This window comes from Lagenorhynchus albirostris, chromosome 2, assembly GCF_949774975.1.
Source record: "Lagenorhynchus albirostris chromosome 2, mLagAlb1.1, whole genome shotgun sequence".
In the NCBI taxonomy this organism is placed as follows: domain Eukaryota; kingdom Metazoa; phylum Chordata; class Mammalia; order Artiodactyla; family Delphinidae; genus Lagenorhynchus; species Lagenorhynchus albirostris.
Genome location: NC_083096.1, coordinates 60,277,498 through 60,300,018, shown reverse-complemented (window position 1 = coordinate 60,300,018; position 22,521 = coordinate 60,277,498).

The window sequence follows — 22,521 nt, the reverse complement described above, 5'->3', positions numbered from 1 at the left end:
AATATCTTTTCATTATCTAGTTTTCATTTCTTTTGGGTATATACCCAGAAGTAGGATTGCTGGATCATATAGCAGTTCTATTTTTAATTTTTTGAGGAAGATTCATATTGTTTTTTATAGAGGCTAACCCAATTTACCTTCTCACCAACAGTGCACAAGGGTTCCCGAGGAAGAACTTTAAAGGCCTTCATTTTACCATTTTACAGGTAAGAAAGTTGAGGTTCAAGAGTGTCATGTGAATTGCTAAACCAATTTTAGGAGAACTGGGACTTAAGCAAGTTCCCCTGACATCTAGTGCACTGATTTTCACCTTCAGAGAGTCACCTGATGTAACTGAATCTTGTGTATAAGGACACATGGCGCTTTGGGCGCTCAGAGATTCTAACAGTTTGCTTATTGATATACACCTGCCGACTCCTGAGTCAGGTTGATGATTTCCCATTTCCTCAGACTCCCCTGGGGATGTGAAGCTCAGAATTCCAATCAGTGGCTCTTCTTAGATTCTGAACTTTTAATGGACTGTATCCTGCTAGCCTTGTAAACTGGAAAGAGCAAGGGCAATGTGCTTTCCTCCGGCTGAGGAGTCAATGACTTGGTGAAGATTATCTTGATGTAGGTATGCTCAGTGACCTCTAGAGCAGCAAACTGCAGCTTTCAGCCACATTCATCATATGAGTCAATTAATTAGGTCCCAGCCTAAAAGGGCCATTAATCTCTACAGATTTTGCTAGCCAAACTCCAGAAACTTTCTTGTGTTGAAAAATATGCTGATTCACCTACAAACTTGGAGCAGAGAAAAAGAGAAGACCGCACAGCTGGCTCATCATGCAGACTTGGCCAGGGAGGCTCACCACCACAGGCTGACTCATGTACTTGGCTGGAGAAGTAGATGCCAGTTCAGTGCCCTAGGAACCCTGCTCTCCTCCTGTGAAATTGGAGTCCTGAAATGTTTATGCCAGAGAGATGGGAAAGGCTGGAATAATAATTTCTAATATACTCATCTCTTATTCCCTCTCACCCCCATGTCTACCTCTAGCCCTTGAATTTCTAATAAAATTCCCTTCAGTCTAAATGTTGTAGTGGAAAGAGCACTGAAAAGACATAGGCATTTTAATTTTCTGTCAACTGTTCTTTAGTTGTGAGTCCTTAGCCAAGCCACTTAATCTTCTTGGGATTTGTATTAGTTTCTTGGGGCTGCTGTAACAAATTACTACAAATTTAGTAGCTTAAAACAAAAGAAATTTATTAGTTCAAAGTTCTTGAGGCCAGAAGTCTGAAATCAGTATTGCTTTGCTGAAATAAAGATGTTGGCAGGGTCATGGTCCCTTCAGAGGTACTAGGGAGACTCCTTCATTGTCTCTTCCAGCTTCTAGTGGCTGCTGGCATTCCTTGGTGTCTGACTGTGTCACTAAAATATTCACAGCCAGTATCTTCAAATCTATTTCTTCTGTCTTCACATCACCTTCTTCACTGTGTGTCCGTGTGTAAACTCTCTCTTGTAAGGATACATGTAATTGCATTTGGGGCCCTCCTGGATAATCCAGGATAATCTCCCCATCTCAAAATCCGTAACTCTTTTTGCCACCGTATAAGGCAACGTTCATGGGTTCCAGGAATTAGGATGTAGGATCTTTTGGGGACCCATTTTTCAGTCTACTACAGTCCTCAAATGCCTCATCCATGAAATAATAATATTGGCACTCTAGCCACTTGAAATATGCTACTTAGAGCTCCCTTCTGACTGTGAGATTTAAGATGCTGTGATTGATATCAATTCCAAATTTTATTGTGGTCCCAAGCAAGTTCTAAATCCAGCAGGGAAAATTTCATTAGGTTTCAAAGTCTAAGAGTAATCCTTTGTTTCTCCAGACTCCACTCTCTGGGCCCATGATGGCCCCGCTAACCTCTGCGCCACCTACTACTGCTCTGCCCTTGGAGTCATCCTTCCTTTTCTTGAAGGGTAGGATGTTTGCAGCTGAGTAGCTCTATCAGTCCATTTCCTGACTGTAGAATTTTAGAAGTCCAGCAGCCTTCTTTCATATTTTCCTGTCTCTGTTCCTTTCAGTCCAAGCTGTCAGTGACCCTTAATTACATCTTCAAAGATGGTTTCTTTTTCCAACTAAGGTCATATTCACAGCTTCTGGTGATTAGAATGTGGACATATGTTTTGGGGGTCCACCATACAATCCACTTCATGCTCCCATCCCCACACCCAATATGCAATACTGGAATAGAGACAGGAGATCTGAAATAAACACTTCAGTAGAAGTGAGAAGAATGTGAGAATCCCCAGTCACTGATGTGTTCAATTCTGAACCCTTACTTGGCAAATGTTGTGATAGCCCTCTGCTTTTTGAATGCTTCTTGATTAACTCATACTCTTAGAGTAGTTCTTTTGCCTGAAGTTCTTCATGGACCTTCCCCTGGGAGATTCTTCCTTTTCCATAATCCATCTTAGACACCTAAAAAGTGTTATTTCAGAGTATGCCCTTTGTGAAATCTGAACAGCTGTCTCAGCCAGCTTCCTCCCTGTAGACTGGTGGAAATTAAAGTGTCGTTCTGAGTTTTGAATAGCCATAAACGTTTTTTAGCCCAGGCTCACAGTTTCTTTGACACCATAACCCTTTAAAAGTGCGGTAGGATTCTTATGTATTATATTTGATCCTGATCATCTCATTGTGCCAATAGCCACATCTATGGTTCTTTCCTAGTCATATTTCTTATATTTGCTATGTTTTTATGCTTACCTTACCTCATGCCTTTTTTTCAAATTATTTGTGAGTTTCTCAGTCTGTCAGACTTCATTGGGAGAACCACATATCTAATCTCTTTTCTCTGAATTACTGTGTTCAGTTGACGGTGTCTACTAGGTACCATGAACTTACATGGATCTCTGCTCTGAAACATCTTATTTCATTTAGAGGTTCTAACAAATGGGTGTTATAGCCATGGCTGTGCCCCTGATTTGATCCTTAACTCAAGGTTGAATTTTAATTGGCTCAAAGGTCCTCTCAGTTTTATCTGTCACTGCTTAACATGATAAAATGTTGCCTTTTCTATCCCTATACTTACCTTGATTCCTGAATGTTCTCTATTCCTTTTTCTCCCCCTTTTACTTCTTGTGCCTTGTCAAATTCAGCCATCTTAAAAAAAAACTTGGTACTAATATCTTTTTTACAGCATCTTCTCTGATATGTGAAAATTCATTAGGGACCTAATTTGCCTTCTAAGTTATTACAGACAGGAGTTTTATCAAATGTTTTGTCCCTGTCAACATTGTTCCAGCCTCCAATAAAAGTTTCAATTTCTGTACCAGTTAGATAGTATAGATTTTGTTGAAGTAACAAAGAAACTTCAAATGGTTTTTAAATGCAAAGTTTTATTTTCTGCTCACACTATATGTCTAATGTAGATTAGCTAGGGTGGGGGAGCTTTGCTTCTCATCTTCTGCACCCACTCCCCATGCAAATATTAATGCAATAGATAATGGTTATTGTGTATCTTACACAATTTTCAACCTTAGTATCAATTTTGTTGTCTGTATGTTAGGTACTTCGGCCTCAAAACTAAAATATTAATTAAACAATTTATTTTCACTTTTAACCTTCGCATCATTTTCACTCAAACAAATAGAAAAAAGCTCACAGCTGAAACTATCTCATTTTTTAAATTAGCAAACTCTAGTCCTGAGTGTAATGGTGCCAATATATCAGTATTATTCAGCAAAGCTTACCTAATTGCTAAGGAGCTGAATATTTGAGGTCCACAACAAAATGAGTAGGACAGTGATTTCTTCTGGCTTCAATACATATTATATTTGATCAATATAATATCAGCTTCAATTCTGTTAAAATTGAAACGTGGGTGTGGTGGTGATTAGAGATATTTCCCCATTATTTCTAGCTCTTCGTATCCTAGTTATTCTGTGAAACTGTACTTCCAGGCCTCTTTGTGGTTGGGTAGGTCTGTGGCTATTTCCGACCCATAAGTTCTAAACAAAGTGAGACCCTCAGAATTTTCTTTCCACAGTGAGCAGCAATATTTGAGATGGTGGCTGCTTAATCAACTTGGATTCTACAGTAAAGAGGTGAGAACAAAAATCTAAACTTTGAAAGCCATTCGAAGTTTCTTTGTTACTTCAGTAAAATTTATACTTACTAACTGATATAGAAATTGAAACTGTTATTAGAGGCTAGAAGAACCAAGTTGCAAGTATTCTAATATAAAAGGAGATTTTATTGAAAGCATGCTGGATTTTTCTAATAGATTAAGGGAAAGTTGAACAACCAAAACCATTAAAGGGCTTGGATGCATCAGACTCTTAGGGGCAACTGAGTCAAAGACTGAAATGTGCTCAGGGATCTTTCTGTCTTTTAATTCTGCTTTTTTCCAAATGTCAGCTTTTTTCTCCTCTTCTACCACAGGTCATCCTTTCCACAGATGAGAAAATATGGTTGTGGTCAGTTTTTAAATTTTATACCATACAGTTTTGGTCACCTGAAAAGGACTGGGTTAACTTTGTCCCGAGTACACAAGGAAATCTAAAGAAATTGACTAATTAATGTGGGCCACTTATCTACTCTTGAGCCAATCAGCTGTGGTTGCAGTGTGGTTACATTGTACACATGGAGAGTGTGATGACCTTGTGTTCATGTGAGGAGGGTAATGACCCTGTGCTTGCAAGGGAATGTGATTTCTTTGTATGTAGGTGGTGACTTCCTCCATACTCATGTGAATGGGGCAAGAGTTTTGAAGGAGCAATTCCTGCATAGGTATCTTCACTACTTGTTCAAATGTTTTTTGCTTGTTTGTTTGTTTTATTTCCTCACTAAATTTGCTAGTTAGTTGAGTAGGTCAAATCAACCATTTATTTTTGGACTCATTTAGGAATAGCAAACATTTCCTTTAAAATATGAAGATAACAGAACAAGCAATTCAAGAGGACAAGGTCAAATGTTTTCTAGCTGAGCTAACATAGTTTTAGAAGGTCTTTTATACAACTGACCTATCAGTGGAAAGAGAATTGGAGAGGCGATTTTTTATTTCCTAGGGTGCTGAGGGTCTCAAAAGGCATCAGTTACCATATTGCATTTTGGTGTCTCTTAATATTTTATGTCCCAGCCAAGGAATAATTTTCTACTCTTTTCTCTGGTATCATGGCAGCCTGCAATATCAAGACTATTACTCAGAGATTAATTGAATGACTCACACTTAGTAGTGATTCTAGAAGCGCTGGCTAACTTCTCTCTTGAGAGTTTGCATTTATCCAATCCTTTTTTCCCAAAAAGTAGATGTAACACCATGAAAAACGATTTCCATACCTAATTAATGAAGATAACCTTGCTGACTCACTCTTCATAGGACATGCATCTTGCATCACAGGGAGGACTTATGCCTACCATATTTTCTTTCTTAAAACTGAGATGACAGTACCTACCACTTGCCAAAATGACATATGCCTTGAATTTTATTATTTGTTTCTAAATGGTTTCTCTGATCAGAGCTATTTACTATTGCTTCTTTTCCTTTGAGATATATATATATATATATATATATATATATATATATATATTTAGAGACATGTACAACAAACCCTTTAGGATCTGACTTGTTCAACTATTTAGAGTTGCATTTGTGAGATTAAAATATAATAATGCCATTTAAAAATGTAAGTGAAAGTAGTATTTTCTCGAAGTAAGACTTCAATATAGGGTTGCTTGAAGCAAGTGAAATTGTGGTTAAAATAAAATCAAATGACCAAAGAACAATAGAGAACTAAATGTCACTCTGAATCCTTTGTTAACTAACAACTTTTCACTGTCTATCTCATTTGGGTATGTGCCAGTCATTGAGCTTACAGTGGTGAACAAGAATTATAAGAGGTAAGGAAATGAGGTCAATGGGAAATACACAAGCATATGAATTACAAAAATCAATTATATATGTATGTTTCAGTTAGATCTCATTTTACCCATTGTTAAACTCCTTTTGTTAAAATCTTAAGATTTTGTGTAAATTTTATTTTCCAGTTGATTTCTCACCTAGACATTAATATGATGCATTAGTTATTTCCTCTCCCCTTTTGAAATTAGGACTTTCTCTGGCTTTTTATAAACTCTCCTGTTTCTGTGGTATTAAAGTCATCTTCTTTAAAAACAAAAAAGCCTTGTTATGTCACTCTCGACTTCAAAGTCTTTAATGATTACTTGATAGAAGCAATGTAAATTAGGTTATAAGCATGAAATTTAGAAACTGCCAGAGTTGGCTTCATGTAATCTGAGATCTCAGGTAAATTATTTGGCATTCTTCTAAACCTCAAGGTCTTCACTTGTAAAATGAAAGCACTAAAATTACTTGCCTTATAGGATTTTGGTGAGGACCCATTCCCTAGTTTATAATAACTCAATAAATGATAGTCATTATAGCTATTAACTATTGCATATAAGACTCAATTCCTTTAACACATTACTTATCAGATATACTGTGGAACAGATTTCTCACTGGCTAATAGAGTAGTCCAAATGATTTTTAGTCACTTGTTATTAAAAATTTTCCTGGATCCTTGGCCCATTCTACCCCTAAATTTGTATTATAATCATGAAAGAGTAGTGTTTAGTATATAAATCCCTGAGAATTGGTTAAAATAATTATTGACTCATCCCTTAATGGCCATGACTTGGTAATGGGGCAAGGGATGAACTGTCTGCATGCTGCCAACATCTGCTGGATGCTGACCAGAGACACTGAGATGAAGGACTTGGTGACTCGGTGACAACATCCCCAAGGCTTTAAGCCCAGCATTCTTCTCTTCTGCAGTGATTGCTATTTATAGCCTTAATTTCTGGAGCATTTAAGCAAGTCACCTCAAAGGAACTTATCAAAGAAAAGTAAGAAGCTACAAGGAGAAGTTAATTTCCCTTATATAATTATGACTTTGAATATAATCACGTTGAAAATTACACATGGAAGATTATATTTCTGACATATGAATTGTTAGTCCCCCAAAATAAGAAATAACATTTATATAGTACTCACAGGTTTTAAGTCCTTTACCCAAAAGGATACAGAATTCTCCTTCTGTATCTTCACAGAGCTAAAGTTTCCTTTAAAAAAAAAGAGAGAGGTGTTCAGATAAAATGCTGATTCAACTGTAGCAAACTAGAGTCTTTGATTTGGGAAGTTCCTTTCAAGGTCTCTTCCCCATTCCCTTTTCTTCCACAAACAGACAAGAGAAAAAGATCGTGATGCTGAAGCTTCCATCAGGGGAAGGGAAGAGATAAAGAGATTCAAGTATCCTTTCTTAGTTATCTGCATGTACACAGAGTTCTCCTTCATGGCAGGCTGAGTCTTGATATGATCAGCACTTGAGACACATTTCCTATAGTTTTGGACAACCATCAGGGTTCATGGTCAAGTCTAGTGGCTGGACAAGGACCTACTATATAGCACGGGGAGCTCTGCTCAATGTTATGTGGCAGCCTGAATAGTAGTGGAGTCTGGGGGAGAATGGATACATGTATAAATATGGCTGAGTCGCTTTGCTGTGCACCTGAAACTATCACAACATTGTTAATTGGCTATACTCCAATATAAAAAATAAAGTCTAGTGGTTGGAGAAGGTGAACTATGTCATTTAAAAGATAGGAAGAACTAACCTAACATCTTTATAGATCTCTCTAACCAAAAATTAGACAAAAATAAAATACTAATTTGTCATAATTCCCAGTCCCTTCTTAGTTATTTTGATAGAACACGGTAAATGAAGTTCTATTTGAAAATTTCAAATTATTTAGCAATCCTAATTGGATGAAAATGTTTGAAATATTGGGTCTTCTGTGGCAGTTCAGGGTATATATATGGAGATAGGATTTGATGGGTAAGTATCCTTTAGCTTCATAAACACTACATATATAGAATTTATTTATTTATGACTTCATAGGTGATATGTGGACATAAACAATAGTGAAGTGTTTGCCAAAAACTTTGAAAAAAAGGAAATAAAATTGCCATTAAAAATAATCTAATATCAAAGACAAAATATGTAATGCCATTTTTTATTATTTAGGATAGGCAAGATTTTTTTTTTATAGTGAAAAACAGTCCCAAGATCTCCATGGTTAAAACATCAAGGTTTGTTTCTTGTTCATAACATGTGTCCTTCACAAGATATCTGGAGGCCTATGTTCCATATTTTCTTGCCCTTGGGACCCAGAGCAGATCCTATCTGGAGCACTGGCTGCTGTTGGGTACCTTGGCAGATAAAGAGAACTCAGGAGAGTTTTGCACAGGTATTTAAATGTTCCAGTCAGAAGTGACTTATATTCTTCCACTTGAAAAGTATTGATCAAACGTATTAGTCACATGGTCCCACCAAACTCAAGGAGACTCTGAAGCGCAGGTGCTCAGAAGGGCTCTTTATAATGACTACATCTTAAAGAAAGTGATTGGTTCACAGGCCAACATGACTATTGACTATAACCAGGTTGAAAAAGTTAACATATCTGAACAAGGTGTCAATTACATTGTACATGAAGGTCATTTGCCTTAGTAACATAGAAATAGAGTCATGGATTTAGATATTGGCAATGTGCATTCAAGCCCTTTCTAAAGAAGAGGGATTTAGATAGAAACAAGTATTTAGTTATTCTGACAGGTAAATCCCTACTGTAGAAATGGAAGCATCAGTTAGCAAATCCTGATGGTCACTCAGTATTTGATTATTTCAGTTTCCCTTGATCTAATTTTATGATCCCCAAGCAATCCCTTAAGAATGAGTCTTTCTAATGAGGCTTTTCTACAAAGAAAGAAAAGGATGGTCAGGTGGATGCAAGCATCTAGTTCACTTAGTATAATTTTATTTTAAATTAATACATTGATATTATGGTTTTATAAACTGTTTTCTTGTGAACTTAGCTTGAATCAGTTTCCCAAGTTAAATAAACTCCAGGGCACTGAAGAGATGGAGTCTTTGAGCCTGTGTAGCTGAAGGTCAGACACTGAACTATAGCAAACAAACCAAATGAAGTATTTTTTCAATATTTGTGAGGACAGTGCTATCTTAACTTGTGCGACAAGTGGCCTCCCCTAAATTTACCAAAATCCCTTTCTATGTAGTCTTTGATTATGCTTATTTAAATATAACAGGAACACATATGTAGCCCATATATTTTATTTTATTTTATATTGGGGTATAGTTGATTTACAATATTGTGTTAGTTTCAGATGTACAGCAAAGTGGTTCAGTTATACATAAATCCATTCTTTCTCAGATTGTCGCCCATATGTTTTAAAATGACTTGATAATCAAACTAAAATCAAAGAATTTATAGGAAAGTTTTTAGGCAAAAATCACCTTAATGAAAGTATATACAAATGCCAGTCCAATTCTTCTTCCCAAAGCAGCACAGGAAATGTTTGAAGACAATGCTTTAGTAAGTACAATTATTAATTTTTTTAGTACTTTCAACCATAATTTGAGAAATATGGAAGAACTCCCTCTATGTGGTACATTAGAATTTAAAGGAATGCTTTAGCTGTAGTGTTCTGGGCAGTAATGCAAAGGATTGTAACATTTCAACTTGAGCGCCATTTCAAGGAACCAAGGGACAAGACACGAACTTACCCCTCAACCCAAGTTCTTTTAACTTATCAGTCAGAGGAAGCAGTGAAAAGTGGCAAAAATAATGTAAGTGATACTTCTTTGCTGTTCATTATATTCTTTTATGAACAGAATCATAAAATGTGCATTTCTGTACATGGCTTTATGCAGATATATTTTCTATCAAATTTGGCAGTCAAATATATTCATTTTGAAAGTCAATATTTTTACCATATAAAGGGCTGTAAAAGCCGGGGAGAATTAAATACTTCATTCAGATTCATACTTCACTATGATATAATCTGTTTTATGGGTCAACTTGCATAGGATAGAGTAAAAAGTTATTTAATTAAACACTTATCTAGGTGTTGTAGAAGTATTTTGTAGATGTGATTAACATCTACAATCAGTTGACTTTAAAGAAGATTGTCAGGGCTTCCCTGATGGTGCAATGGGTAAGAATCCACCTGCCAATGCAGGGGACATGGGTGGGTTTGAGCCCTGGTCCAGGAAGATCCCACATGCCACGGAGCAACAAAGCCCATGCATCAAAACTACTGAGCCTAGAGCCTGTGCTCTGCAACAAGAGAAGCCACTGCAATGAGAAGCCCACACACTGCAAGGAACAGTAGCCCACCCTTGCCACAACTAGAGAAAAGCCCACATGCAGCAACAAAGACCCAATGCAGCCAAAAATAAAATAAATTAAAAACAACATAACAAAAAAACACCATTCACTTAAAAATAAATAAATAAAGAAGATCGTCCTTGATAATCTGGTGGGCCTCATCTAATCAGTTGAAAGCCCTCATGTGCAAAACTGAGATTTCCATGAAGTAGAAGAAATTCTGCCTGTAAACTGCAGTGTCAGTTCCTGCCTTAGAGTCTCCAATCAGCTGCCCTGACCTACAGACCAGACTTGCCTGACCCTACTATCACAGAAACCATTTCTTGAAATGTCTTTCTTTCTTTCTCTCTCTCTCTTTCTCTCTCTCTCTCCCCATCTCTTTCTCTCATTCTCTCTCTTCTGGTTCTGTCTTTCTGCTAGAATTCTTACTGATACAGATCTTTTGGATACTGGGAAGTGGGGTGTTGCTTTAACAAATACCTACAAATATGGAAGTGGCTTTGGAATTGGGTAATGAGTAGAAACTAGAAGAATATTGAGAAGCATGATAGAAAATGTTTAGACTGCCTTGAAGAGACAATTAGCAGAAATACAAAAGTCAAGAGCAGAGGGCACAGAGCAAAGCAAGAAGAACCACAATCCTGCAGCCTGTGGAACAAAAACCACATTCACAGAAAGATAGACAAAATGAAAAGGCAGAGGGCTATGTACCAGATGAAGGAACAAGATAAAATCCCAGAAAAACAACTAAATGAAGTGCAGATAGGCAACCTTCCAGAAAAATAATTCAGAATAATGATAGTGAAGATGATCCAGGACCTCGCAAAAAGAATGGAGGCAAAGATCGAGAAGGTGCAAGAAATGTTTAACAAACACCTAGAAGAATTAAAGAACAAACAAACAGAGATGAACAATACAATAACTGAAATGAAAACTACACTAGAAAGAATCAATAGCAGAATAACTGAGGCAGAAGAATGGACAACTGACCAGGAAGACAGAATGGTGGAATTCAATGCTGTGGAACAGATTAAAGAAAAAAGAATGAAAAGAAATGAAGATAGCCTAAGAGACTTCTGGGACAACATTAAATGCAACAACATTCGCATTATAGGGGTCCCAGAAGGAGAAGAGAGAGAGAAAGGACCCGAGAAAATATTTGAAGAGATTATAGTGAAAAACTTCCCTAACGTGGGAAAGGAAATAGCTACCCAAGTTCAGGAAGCACAGTGAGACCCATACAGGATAAACCCAAGGAGAAACATGCCAAGACACATAGTAATCAAATTGGCAAAAATGAAAGACCAAGAAAAATTATTGAAAGCAGCAAGGGAAAAATAACAAATAACATACAAGGGAACTCCCATAAGGTTAACAACTGATTTCTCAGCAGAAACTCTACAAGCCAGAGGGAGTAGCATGATATACTTAAAGTGATGAAAGGGAAGAACATACAACCAAGATTACTCTACCCAGCAAGGATCTCATTCAGATACAATGGAGAAATCTAAAGCTTTACAGACAAGCAAAAGCTACGAGAATTCAGCACCACGAAACCAGCTCTACAACAAATGTTAAAGGAACTTCTCTGAGTGGGAAACACAAAAGAAGAAAAGGACCTACAAAACCAAACCCAAAACAATTAAGAAAATGGTCATAGGAACATACATATCGATAATTACCTTAAACGTGAATGGTTTAAATGCTCCAAAAAAGACACAGTCTTGCTGAATGGATACAAAAACAAGACCCATATATATGCTGTCAACAAGAGACCCACTTCAGACCTAGGGACACATACAGGCTGAAAGTGAGGGGATGGAAAAAGGTATTCCATGCAAATGGAAAATCTAAAGAAAGCTGGAGTAGCTATACTCATATCAGATAAAATAGACTTTAAAATAAGAAAAGTTACAAGAAACAAGGAAGAACATGACATAATGATCAAGGGATCAATTCAAAAAGAAGATATAACAATTATAAATATATATGCACTCAACATAGGAGCACCTCAATACACAAAGCAACTGCTAATAGCTATAAAAGAGGAAATCTACAGTAACACAATAATAGTGGGGGACTTTAACACCTCACTTACACCAATAGACAAATCATCCAAAATGAAAATAAATAAAGAAAGAGAAGCTTTAAATGACACAATAGACCAGATAGATTTAATTGATATTTATAGGCCATTCCATCCAAAACCAGCAGATTACACTTTCTTCTCAAGTGCACATGGAACATTCTCCAGGATAGATCACATCTTGGGTCACAAATCAAGCCTTGGTAAATTTAAGAAAATTGAAATCATATCAAGCATCTTTTCTGACCACAATGCTATGAGAATAGAAATGAAATACAGGGAAAAAAACGTAAAAAACACAAACACATTGAGGCTAAACAATACGTTACTAAATAACCAAGAGATCACTGGAGAAATCAAAGAGGAAATCAACAAATACCTAGAGACAAATGACAATGAAAACACGATGATCCAAAACCTATGGGATGCAGCAAAAGCAGTTCTAAGAAGGAAGTTTATAGCTATGCAAGCCTACCTCAAGAAACAAGAAACATCTCAAGTAAACAATCTAACCCTACAGCTAAAGGAACTAGAGAAAGAAGAACAAACAAAATCCAAAGTTATCAAGCTAGCAGAAGGAAAGAAATCATAGAGGAGAAATAAATGAAATAGAAACAAAGAAAACAATAGCAAAGATCAATAAAACTAAAAGCTGGTTCTTTGAGAAGATAAACAAAATTGATAAACCATTAGCCAGACTCATCAAGAAAAAGAGGGAGAGGACTCAAATCAATAAAATTAGAAATGAAAAAGAAGTTACAACAGACACCACAGAAATACAAAGCATCTTAAGAAACTACTGAAAGCAATGTTATGCCAATAAAATGGACAACCTGGAAGAAATGGACAAATTCTAAGAAAGCTATAACCTTCCTAGACTGAACCAGGAAGAAACAGAAAATATGAAGTGACCAATCACAAGTCTTGAAATTGAAACTGTGATTAAAAATCTTCCAACAAACAAAAGTCCAGGACAAGATGGCTTCACAGGTGAATTCTATCAAACATTTAGAGAAGAGCTAACACCCATCCTTCTCAACCTCTTCCAAAAAATTGTAGAGGAAGGAACACTCCCAAACTCACTCATTCTATGAGGCCACCATCACCCTAAAAACAAAACCAGACAAAGAAACTACAAAAAAAGAAAATTACAGACCAATATCACTGTTGAATATAGATGCAAAAATCCTCAGCAAAATACTAGCAAACAGAATGCAACAACACATTACAAGGATCATACACCATGATCAAGTGGGATTTATCCCAGGGATGCAAGCATTCTTCAATATACGCAAATCAATCAATGTGATACACCATATTAACAAATTCAAGAATAACAGCCATATGATATCTCAATAGATGCAGAAAAAGCTTTTGACAAAATTCAACACCGATTTATGAAAAAATCTCTTCAGAAAGTGGGCATAGAGGAAACCTACCTCAACATAATAAAGGCCATATATGACAAACCCACAGCAAGCATCATTCTCAATAGTGAAAAACTAAAAGCATTTCCTCTAAGATCAGGAACTAGACAAGGATGTCCACTCTCACCACTATTATTCAACATAGTTTTGGAAGTCCTAGCCATGGCAATTAGAGAAGAAAAAGAAATAAAAGGAATGCAAATTGGAAAAGAAGAAGTCAAACTGTCACTGTTTGCAGATGACATGATACTATACGTAGTAAATCCTAAAGATGCCACCAGAAAACTACTAGAGCTAATTAATTTATTTGCTAAAGTTGAAGGATACAAAATTAATGCACAGAAATCTGTTGCATTCCTATACACTAATGATGTAAATTCTGAAAGAGGAATTATGGAAACACTCCCATTTACCATTGTAACAAAAAGAATAAAATACCTAGGAATAAACCTACCTAGGGAGACAAAAGACCTGTATGCAAAAAACTATGACACTGATGAAAGAAATTAAAGATGATACCAACAGATTTAGTGATATACCATGTTCTTGGATTGGAAGAATCAATATTGTGAAAATGACTATACTATCCAAAGCAATCTACAGATTCAATGCAATCCTTATCAAACTACCAATGACATTTTTCACAGAACTAGAACAAAAAATTTCACAGTTTGTATGGAAACACAAAAGACCCCAAATAGCCAAAGCAATCTTGAGAAAGAAAAACAGAGCTGAAGGAATCAGGCTTCCTGACTTTAGACTATACTACAAAGCTACAGTAATCAAGACAGTATGATACTGGCACAAAAACAGAAATATAGATCAATGGAACAGGATAGAGAGCCCAGAGATAAACCCATGCACATATGGTCACCTTATTGTTGATAAAGGAGGAAAGAATATACAATGGAGAAAAGAGAGCCTCTTCAATAAGTGGTGCTGGGAAAACTGGACAGCTACATGTAAAAGAATGAAATTAGAACGCTTCCTAACACCATACACAAAAATAAACTCAAAATGGATTAAAGACCTAAATGTAAGGCCAAACACTATAAAACTCTTAGAGGAAAACATTTGCAAAACACTCCATGACATAAATCACAGGAAGATCCTTTTTGACCCATATCCTAGAGAAATGGAAATAGAAACAAAAATAAACAAATGGTTCCTAATGAAACTTAGAAGCTTTTGCACAGCAAAGGAAGCCATAAACAAGACAAAAAGACAATCCTCAGAATGGGAGAAAATATTTGCAAACGAAGCAACTGACAATGGATTAATCTCCAAAATATACAAGCAGTTCATGCAGCTCAATATCAATAAAACAAACAACCGAATCCAAAAATGGGCAGAAGACCTAAATAGACATTTCTCCAAAGAAGATATACAGATTTCCAACAAACACATGAAAGGATGCTCAATGTCACTAATAATTAGAGAAATGCAAATCAAAACTACTATGAGGTATCACCTTACACCAGTCAGAATGGCCATCATCAAAATATCTACAAACAATAAATGCTGGAGAGGGTGTGGAGAAAAGGGAACCCTCTTGCACTGTTGGTGGGAATGTAAATTGATACAGCCACTAGGGAGGACAGTATGGAGGTTCCTTAAAAGACTAAAAATAGAACTACCATACGACCCAGCAATCCCACTACTGGGCATATACTCTGGGAAAACCACAATTCAAAAAGAGTCATGTACCACAATGTTTATTGCAGTTCTATTTACAATAGCCAGGACATGGAAGCAACCTAAGTCTCCATTGAGAGATGAATGGATAAAGAAGATGTGGCACATATATACAGTGGAATATTACTCAGCCATAAAAAGAAATGAAACTGAGTTATATGTAGTTAGGTGGATGGACCTAGAGACTGTCGTACAGAGTGAAGTTAAGTCAGAAAGAGAAAAACGAATACCATATGCTAACACATATACATGGAATCTAAAGTAAAAAAAAAAAAAAGATTCTGAAGTACCTAGGGACTGGACAAGAATAAAAATGTAGGCATAGAGAATGGACTTGAGGACACCCGGAGGGAGAAGTGTAAGCTGAGACGAAGTGAGAAAGCAGTATGGACATACATACACTACCAAATGTAAAACCGATAGCTAGTGGGAAGCAGCCGCATAGCACAGGGAGATGAGCTTGGTGCTTTGTGTCCACCTAGAGGTGTGGGTTAGGGAGGATGCGAGCGAGACTCAAGTGGGAGGAGATATGGGGTTATATGTATATGTATAGTTGACATACTTTGTTATACAGCAGAAGCTAACACACCCTTGTAAAGCAATTATACTCCAATAATGATGTTAAAAAAATTAAAAATATTAAAGAAAAGAAATAATGGCTGAGAACTTCCCAAATCTGGGGAGAGATTTGAATATCCAAGTTCATGAAGCACATACGACAGAAATAAAATGAACTTAAAAAGATCGTCTCCAAGACACATTATAATAAATTTCCAAACTCAAAGGCAAAAAGAGAATCTTAAACACAGAAAGAGAAAAAAAAATAAAAAAGCTTGTAACTTACAAGGGAACTACCATAGGTTATCAGTGGATTTCTCAGCAGAGGTTTTACAAGTTGTCAGAGAGTGGGATGGTATATTCAAGGTGCTGAAAGAAAAAAAATTTCCATTAAAAATACTTTAACTTGTAAAGCTACCCTTCAGAAATGAAGGAGAGATAAGGACTTTTCCAGAAAAACAAAAGTTGAGGATTTTCATCACTAGAGCTTCCTAACAAGAAATGTTGAAAGGAGTTCTTCAGGCTGAAATAAAAAGACACTACTTAGTAACATGAATCATATGAAAATATATGACACACTGGTAAAGGTAAATATATAGTCAAATTCAGAATACTCTAATACTGTAATATGATGGAGTACTAACCACATAACTCCAGTATAAAGGTTAAAAAACAAGACTTAAAAATAACTATACTATTAAAAATTAACTATTAAGCTACGATAATTTGTTAATGGACAAAAAATATAAAAGAGGTAAATTGTGACATCAAAAACATAAAAGGGCAGGAGAATAAGAGGGTAGAGTACTTGTATGTGATCAAATTCAGTTTTTATCAGGGTAAAATAAACTGTTTTATCTATAAGACATTTTATGGTTGCTGGGGTGGAAGAAATGGGGGGTTGTTGGTCAAAGGGTTTAAACTTTCAGTTATAAATTGGATACATTCTGGGGACCTAATGTACAGCATGATGATTATAGTTAATAATACTGTATTATATACTTAAAAGTTGCTAAGACATAGATCTTGAATGTTCTTGCCACAAAAAAAAACATAACTATGTGATATGATTGAGATGTTACCCAATGCTATTTTGTACTCATTTTGCATAATATAAATATATTCAATTAACACATTGCATACCTTAAATTTACACAATGATATTTGTCAATTCTATCTCAGTAAAGCTGGGGGAAAACCCATTCATATACAAATAGGTACAAATAGGGGAATAATTAAATGAATTACGATTAGTCATACGATGCACCATAAAAAATGGCTCAAATCATGGAGGATTCACTTCCAAGTTTAGTCACAGGTTGCTGTCTGGCCTCAGTGTCTCATTACTTGGTCCTCTCTATATTCACCTTCAAATCCTTCTGACATGGCTTATGTGTTCCTTCTGAATGAATGATTCAAGAGGGAGAAAGCAAGACAAAATACTCAAGCTGAAAGCCACAATCTTTTTATAACCTAATTCTCAGGATTAACACACTACCAGTACTGCAATATTTTACTCATTAGAAGTGAGTCCAGTCCACACTCAAGAGGAAGGTATTAAACCTCCACTTCTTAAAAGGAAGGTTATCAACAATTTTCTGCACTTGTTTTTTAAACTACCACATTCACATAACCTGCTGAAAGGAGACCATACAAAGATGTTAAAATATTGGGCTGACATAAAATATTTTTCTATGGCCCACAACAATAATAATCATCTTTTAAAGACATGTCTAAGAGGGCTATCTTCTTTCATTTCCATAAAGTAAAATATCTCTTTAAGTGCTTCTGCATATTTAGAGAAAAGAGAAAATTGATGAAAAACTTTCATTATAAAAGCCACAGTTTCACAGATAGGAAATCATTACTTCTTCTAGCAGTGTTTTGTACAAGGTATATACATTTAGTAGGAAGATCTTTCCATTTTCTTTGGTAAGAAGTAAAGTTTACATTTTCACAGTCTGCCAAACATGTAGGTACATGAGCAAAGTCTAGTTTGTGTTTGGATAAGATATCAACAATCTTTTTTTAAAAAAATTTTCTGTGGTTTACGTAATTCAAAAAGACACGTGCAGGCTTCCCTGGTGGTGCAGTGGTTGAGAGTCCGCCTGCCGATTCAGGGGACGCGGGTTCGTGCCTCGGTCTGGGAAGATCCCACATGCCGCGGAGCAGGAATAGATTCCTGTATTCTAGATTCTAGATTCCACATATATACGTTAATATACGATATTTGTTTTTCTCTTTCTGGCTTACTTCACTCTGTATGACAGATTCTAGGTCCATCCACATCTCTACAAATTACCCAGTTTCATTCCTTTTTATGGCTGAGTAATAGTCCGTTGGATATATGTACCACATCTTCTTTATCTGTTCATCTATCATTGGACATTAGGTTGTTTCCATGTCCTGGCTATTGTAAATAGTGCTGCCATGAACATTGGGGTACATGTGACTAATTATTAGAGAAATGTAAATCAAAACTACAGTAAGATATCACCTCACACTGTTCAGAATGGCCATGATGAAAAAATCTACAAACAACAAATGCTGGAGAGGGTGTGGGGAAAAGGGAACCCTCTTGCCCTGTTTGTGGGAATGTAAATTGGTGTAGCCACTATGGAGAACAGTATGGAGGTTCCTTAAAAAACTAAAAAGAGAACTACCATATGACCCAGCAATCCCACTACTGGGCATATACCTTGAGAAAACCATAATTCAAAAGGTACTGTAATCATTCTTATTTTCATTATCTGTACTCAGGAAACAGGGTGACAACAGTCACAATGTGAAAAAATTTAACTAGCTCTATATTGATACAAAGCACAATTGTTGATCCATAGGCAAAGTAAAAAATGGACTGTTAATTCTTATGATTACCATGCTCTTAAGTTGCACACTTAAGTGTTATTACATGGAGCAATGCAACAGAGGATGACCCATTATTGTGAACTCCAAATATGTAACCTAACCCTGAAGGTGAATGTAGGGTTCCGCCATTGGGAGGTGATTAGGACACAAGGGTCCTGCCTCTTGAATGGGATTAGTGCCCTTATAAAAGATGTCCAAGACAGGCTTCCCTGGTGGCGCAGTGGTTGAGAGTCTGCCTGCTGATGCGGGGGACGCGGGTTCGTGCCCCGGTCCGGGAGGATCCCACATGCCGCGGAGCGGCTGGGCCCGTGAGCCATGGCCGCTGAGCCTGCGCATCCGGAACCTGTGCTCCGCAACGGGAGAGGCCACAACAGTGAGAGGCCCGCGTACCACAAAAAAAAAAAAAAAAAAAAAAAAAAGATGTCTAAGAGAGCTCTTTTGCAATTTTCTGCTATGTGAGGACACAGCCAAAATGCACCATCTATGAAGCAGAAAGTTGGATCTCACCGGACACTGAATCTGCCCATGCCTTGATCCTGGAATTCTGGTCTCCAGAACTGTGAGAAATTAATTTCTGTTGTTTATAAGCTACCCAACCTATGGTATTTTGTTAGAGCAGCACAGGCTAAGAGAGAGATCATGGCAAAAAGCAGCAACAGTCACTATAGAAGGCACATAATGTGTTGCTTTAAATCGACACAAAAAACAGTGTTACTTTCAGCCCTATGTTTTTGGTCACTGTATGGGTTTTGTACTTTTTCCCTAACTTTCCACACCCATGGCCATTTGGACTTTCTGCTTACCGGGGAAGAGTTTCTCCAGACAGGAGACTTTCAATGTTAAAATTGGATAATCCTGGGCAAACTGGGATGGTTGGTCATCCTACATTATAAAGAAGTCCCTATACTCCAAAAAAAAAAAAAAATCAAAGTTATTGCCTGGTTGATAAATACACACTGTAAGACCCTTTTTCCAATTTGGCATAACTACCTCTGCTCACCAAGATTCTGCCACAGGTTTCCCAAAGGATACCTTTCTCTCTCCACTCTGTTTCTCCTTTTCCCTCTCAGCACACTTTAAGCTGGCCATTCACTTAGAAGCAAATTAAAGATGTGTTAGTGAGCTTCACAACAGAAAGGAGAAATTGAGGCAGTTGTCTGGACAGTCTAGACAAAGAGGTTTGTTAATGTTGGCAACTTGAAACTAGGCAGAGGTGAGCATGGGCCATGAATAATCTGATCATTGCCATCTTCCATATATTTGGATACATGCAAAAGGAGTTTGTCCTGAGCTAGAGCTGTCTGTGAAATGCTCCAATCGAGGCCAACAAGGAAAACAGGCTCTCTCCCTCAGGAGTGTTATTCAATATAAGAAGCTCTGGCTAGACCTCTTAAGAATCATCTTTGTTCTTCACTTCCCTGTACCTTTCATGGAATTCTTTATTTCTTAAGGGTCTGCCTACAAGTGGTCCTCACCACTCATCTCTAGAAATGAACTTCCCTTATTTCATTACTGATGAGGTCCCAATCCCATCTCTCCGCTTAAGGGCCTGAGTCAGGATGGAGTGTGTTATGAGACACCTGGTTGGCTATAAAAATGTTTCTCCAAAACTTTGAACACTTCTATGAAAACAAAACAAAGCAATCTAAAACAACAACAAAAAGCAATCTATTCCCTGAATAATATTTCAGCCACACTGAATGACACCATGACCTATGAGCATGTTTGTGGAACACAAAAGTACCTGCAGGGATGGCAAATGGAGTCTGGCTCAAATGGAAAGAGAAGATGCTGTCTAGCAAGGCTCGAAGGTTGTGACCTCCCTCATCCCCATGATACGAGGCTGCTCAGGCTAATGCAGCATGCAGGCGACTTTCACAGAGAGGAAGAGCTGCTGTGGCTAGGTGGAATGGTTTTCCTTCGACATTGGGAGATTTTCAGTTTAGTAGTGGCGACAGAGGTGGAAATATCCAGAGCTGCCAGCTAGAACTCAGGACAATGTAGAATAAAAACGTTGGGGTTATTAAAACCATATTTTACCCAGATGTCGGTAATGGAGACAAGATCTCATACAGCCCAGCAGTGCTTTTCTTGGTGCTGCCTGGAATCCCAGCCCCTGGCATTGCAAAAATGCTAAAGGCCTATTAATTTGCTGCCAGGGATGTACTTGGTGCCAGGCAAGGATTCTTGCTTCTGTCTTTCTCAGCTTTTTTAATTTGCTTAGCAGTGGTTTTCAAACCAAGCTCCTACAGGGAACATTCCACGTTCCATGTCTGAAATGTTTAGCGCTGAAGTGTTCTGTCACTAAGATAGAATAATGGAGGTTACATCCCAATTCACAGAGAAAACAAAATTACAGAATAGCTATCCAATTTTAGTTGTTTCTCTCATAAATGTTTGGCGACCTTTCAACATCTGAATGGACAAGTAGCTCATGAAAAAGAAAAAGTAATATTTGTTAAGATGATTGAAAACATCTCTTGGAATCCTCACTCATGTGGGCAAGTTAATCCACTGCTCTAAAGCTTCAGTTGGTTTTACCATCAGTAAAATGGGGATATAAAACTTAGCTCACTGGGTAGTTATATTAAACTAGATAATATGTTAGATAATATCTGTAAAGACTTTAGTATAGTTATCTTGGACAAGTTACAGACTCAAAAAATATTCATCATTTTTAAAAGAGATATGGATACTTGAAAATATGAAATGTAATCTTCTAGTAAAATATTTTTTCCTAGTTTGTGTGACAGAATTAGTACTTGGGTGAGAATTTCATTGTGTTTGGTTTCACTGAATTTTCTATTCAACCTTGCAGTCAACCTCACTGAATATGTTTTCTTATGCATTTGCCAATGTTTCCACCTTTTTCTAGGAAGATAGAAATCCTGTGCTAAGATCTTAATTTTGGATTCCATCTTTTTGTTTCTCTTCAATTATTTTGTCATTCCTTTCTGGTGTTAAAAAAGAGAAAACCAGCCCAAGGTGGAGTTGTTCATGCTAAGTTCCATGTCACCAGACTGAGACTTATAGTTTCGGCTTTTCCAGGGATGAAATCTGAAACCTGTCAATCAAAAATTGCCTGATCAGCACTAGTTAGGTAAACTGCCTGATAGACCTCTACCATTCCCTAAAGGAAAGTAACTTTGCAATAACCAATGCACTATTTTGCCTAGTGTAACTTCCTTGTTGCATTCTGCCTATGAAAGTCTTTCATTTTGTACATCAGAGCCCCTTTCTATCTGCTAGATTGGATACTGCCCAATTTGAATCAATTTTTGCTCAATAAACTCAAATATTTTAAATATGCCTCAGTTTATCTTTTAACACTGGTCTCAGCTCAGGAGTGGCTCAACTAAGGGGTGAGTTTTCCCTTAGTTTAATCTCTCCAGATGCCCATATCTGCACCCAGCTCGTGTGCCTCTTTCACAAATTTCTGCCTCAGCACTGTCTACCCTCCACCTCTGCTATGTATGACTCCATCCAATAGGTCTCACCTAATTGGCTCTAAATCTACATTATCCTGATTTTTTCGGTTATCTTTTGTATACATACCTTCTCTATGACTAGATTATGAGATTCTTAAGGTTAGGATTACTATATATTTATTTATTGATTGTTAATCCTTGTAGCTCCTAGCAGAGTGTGGGACCCACACTCG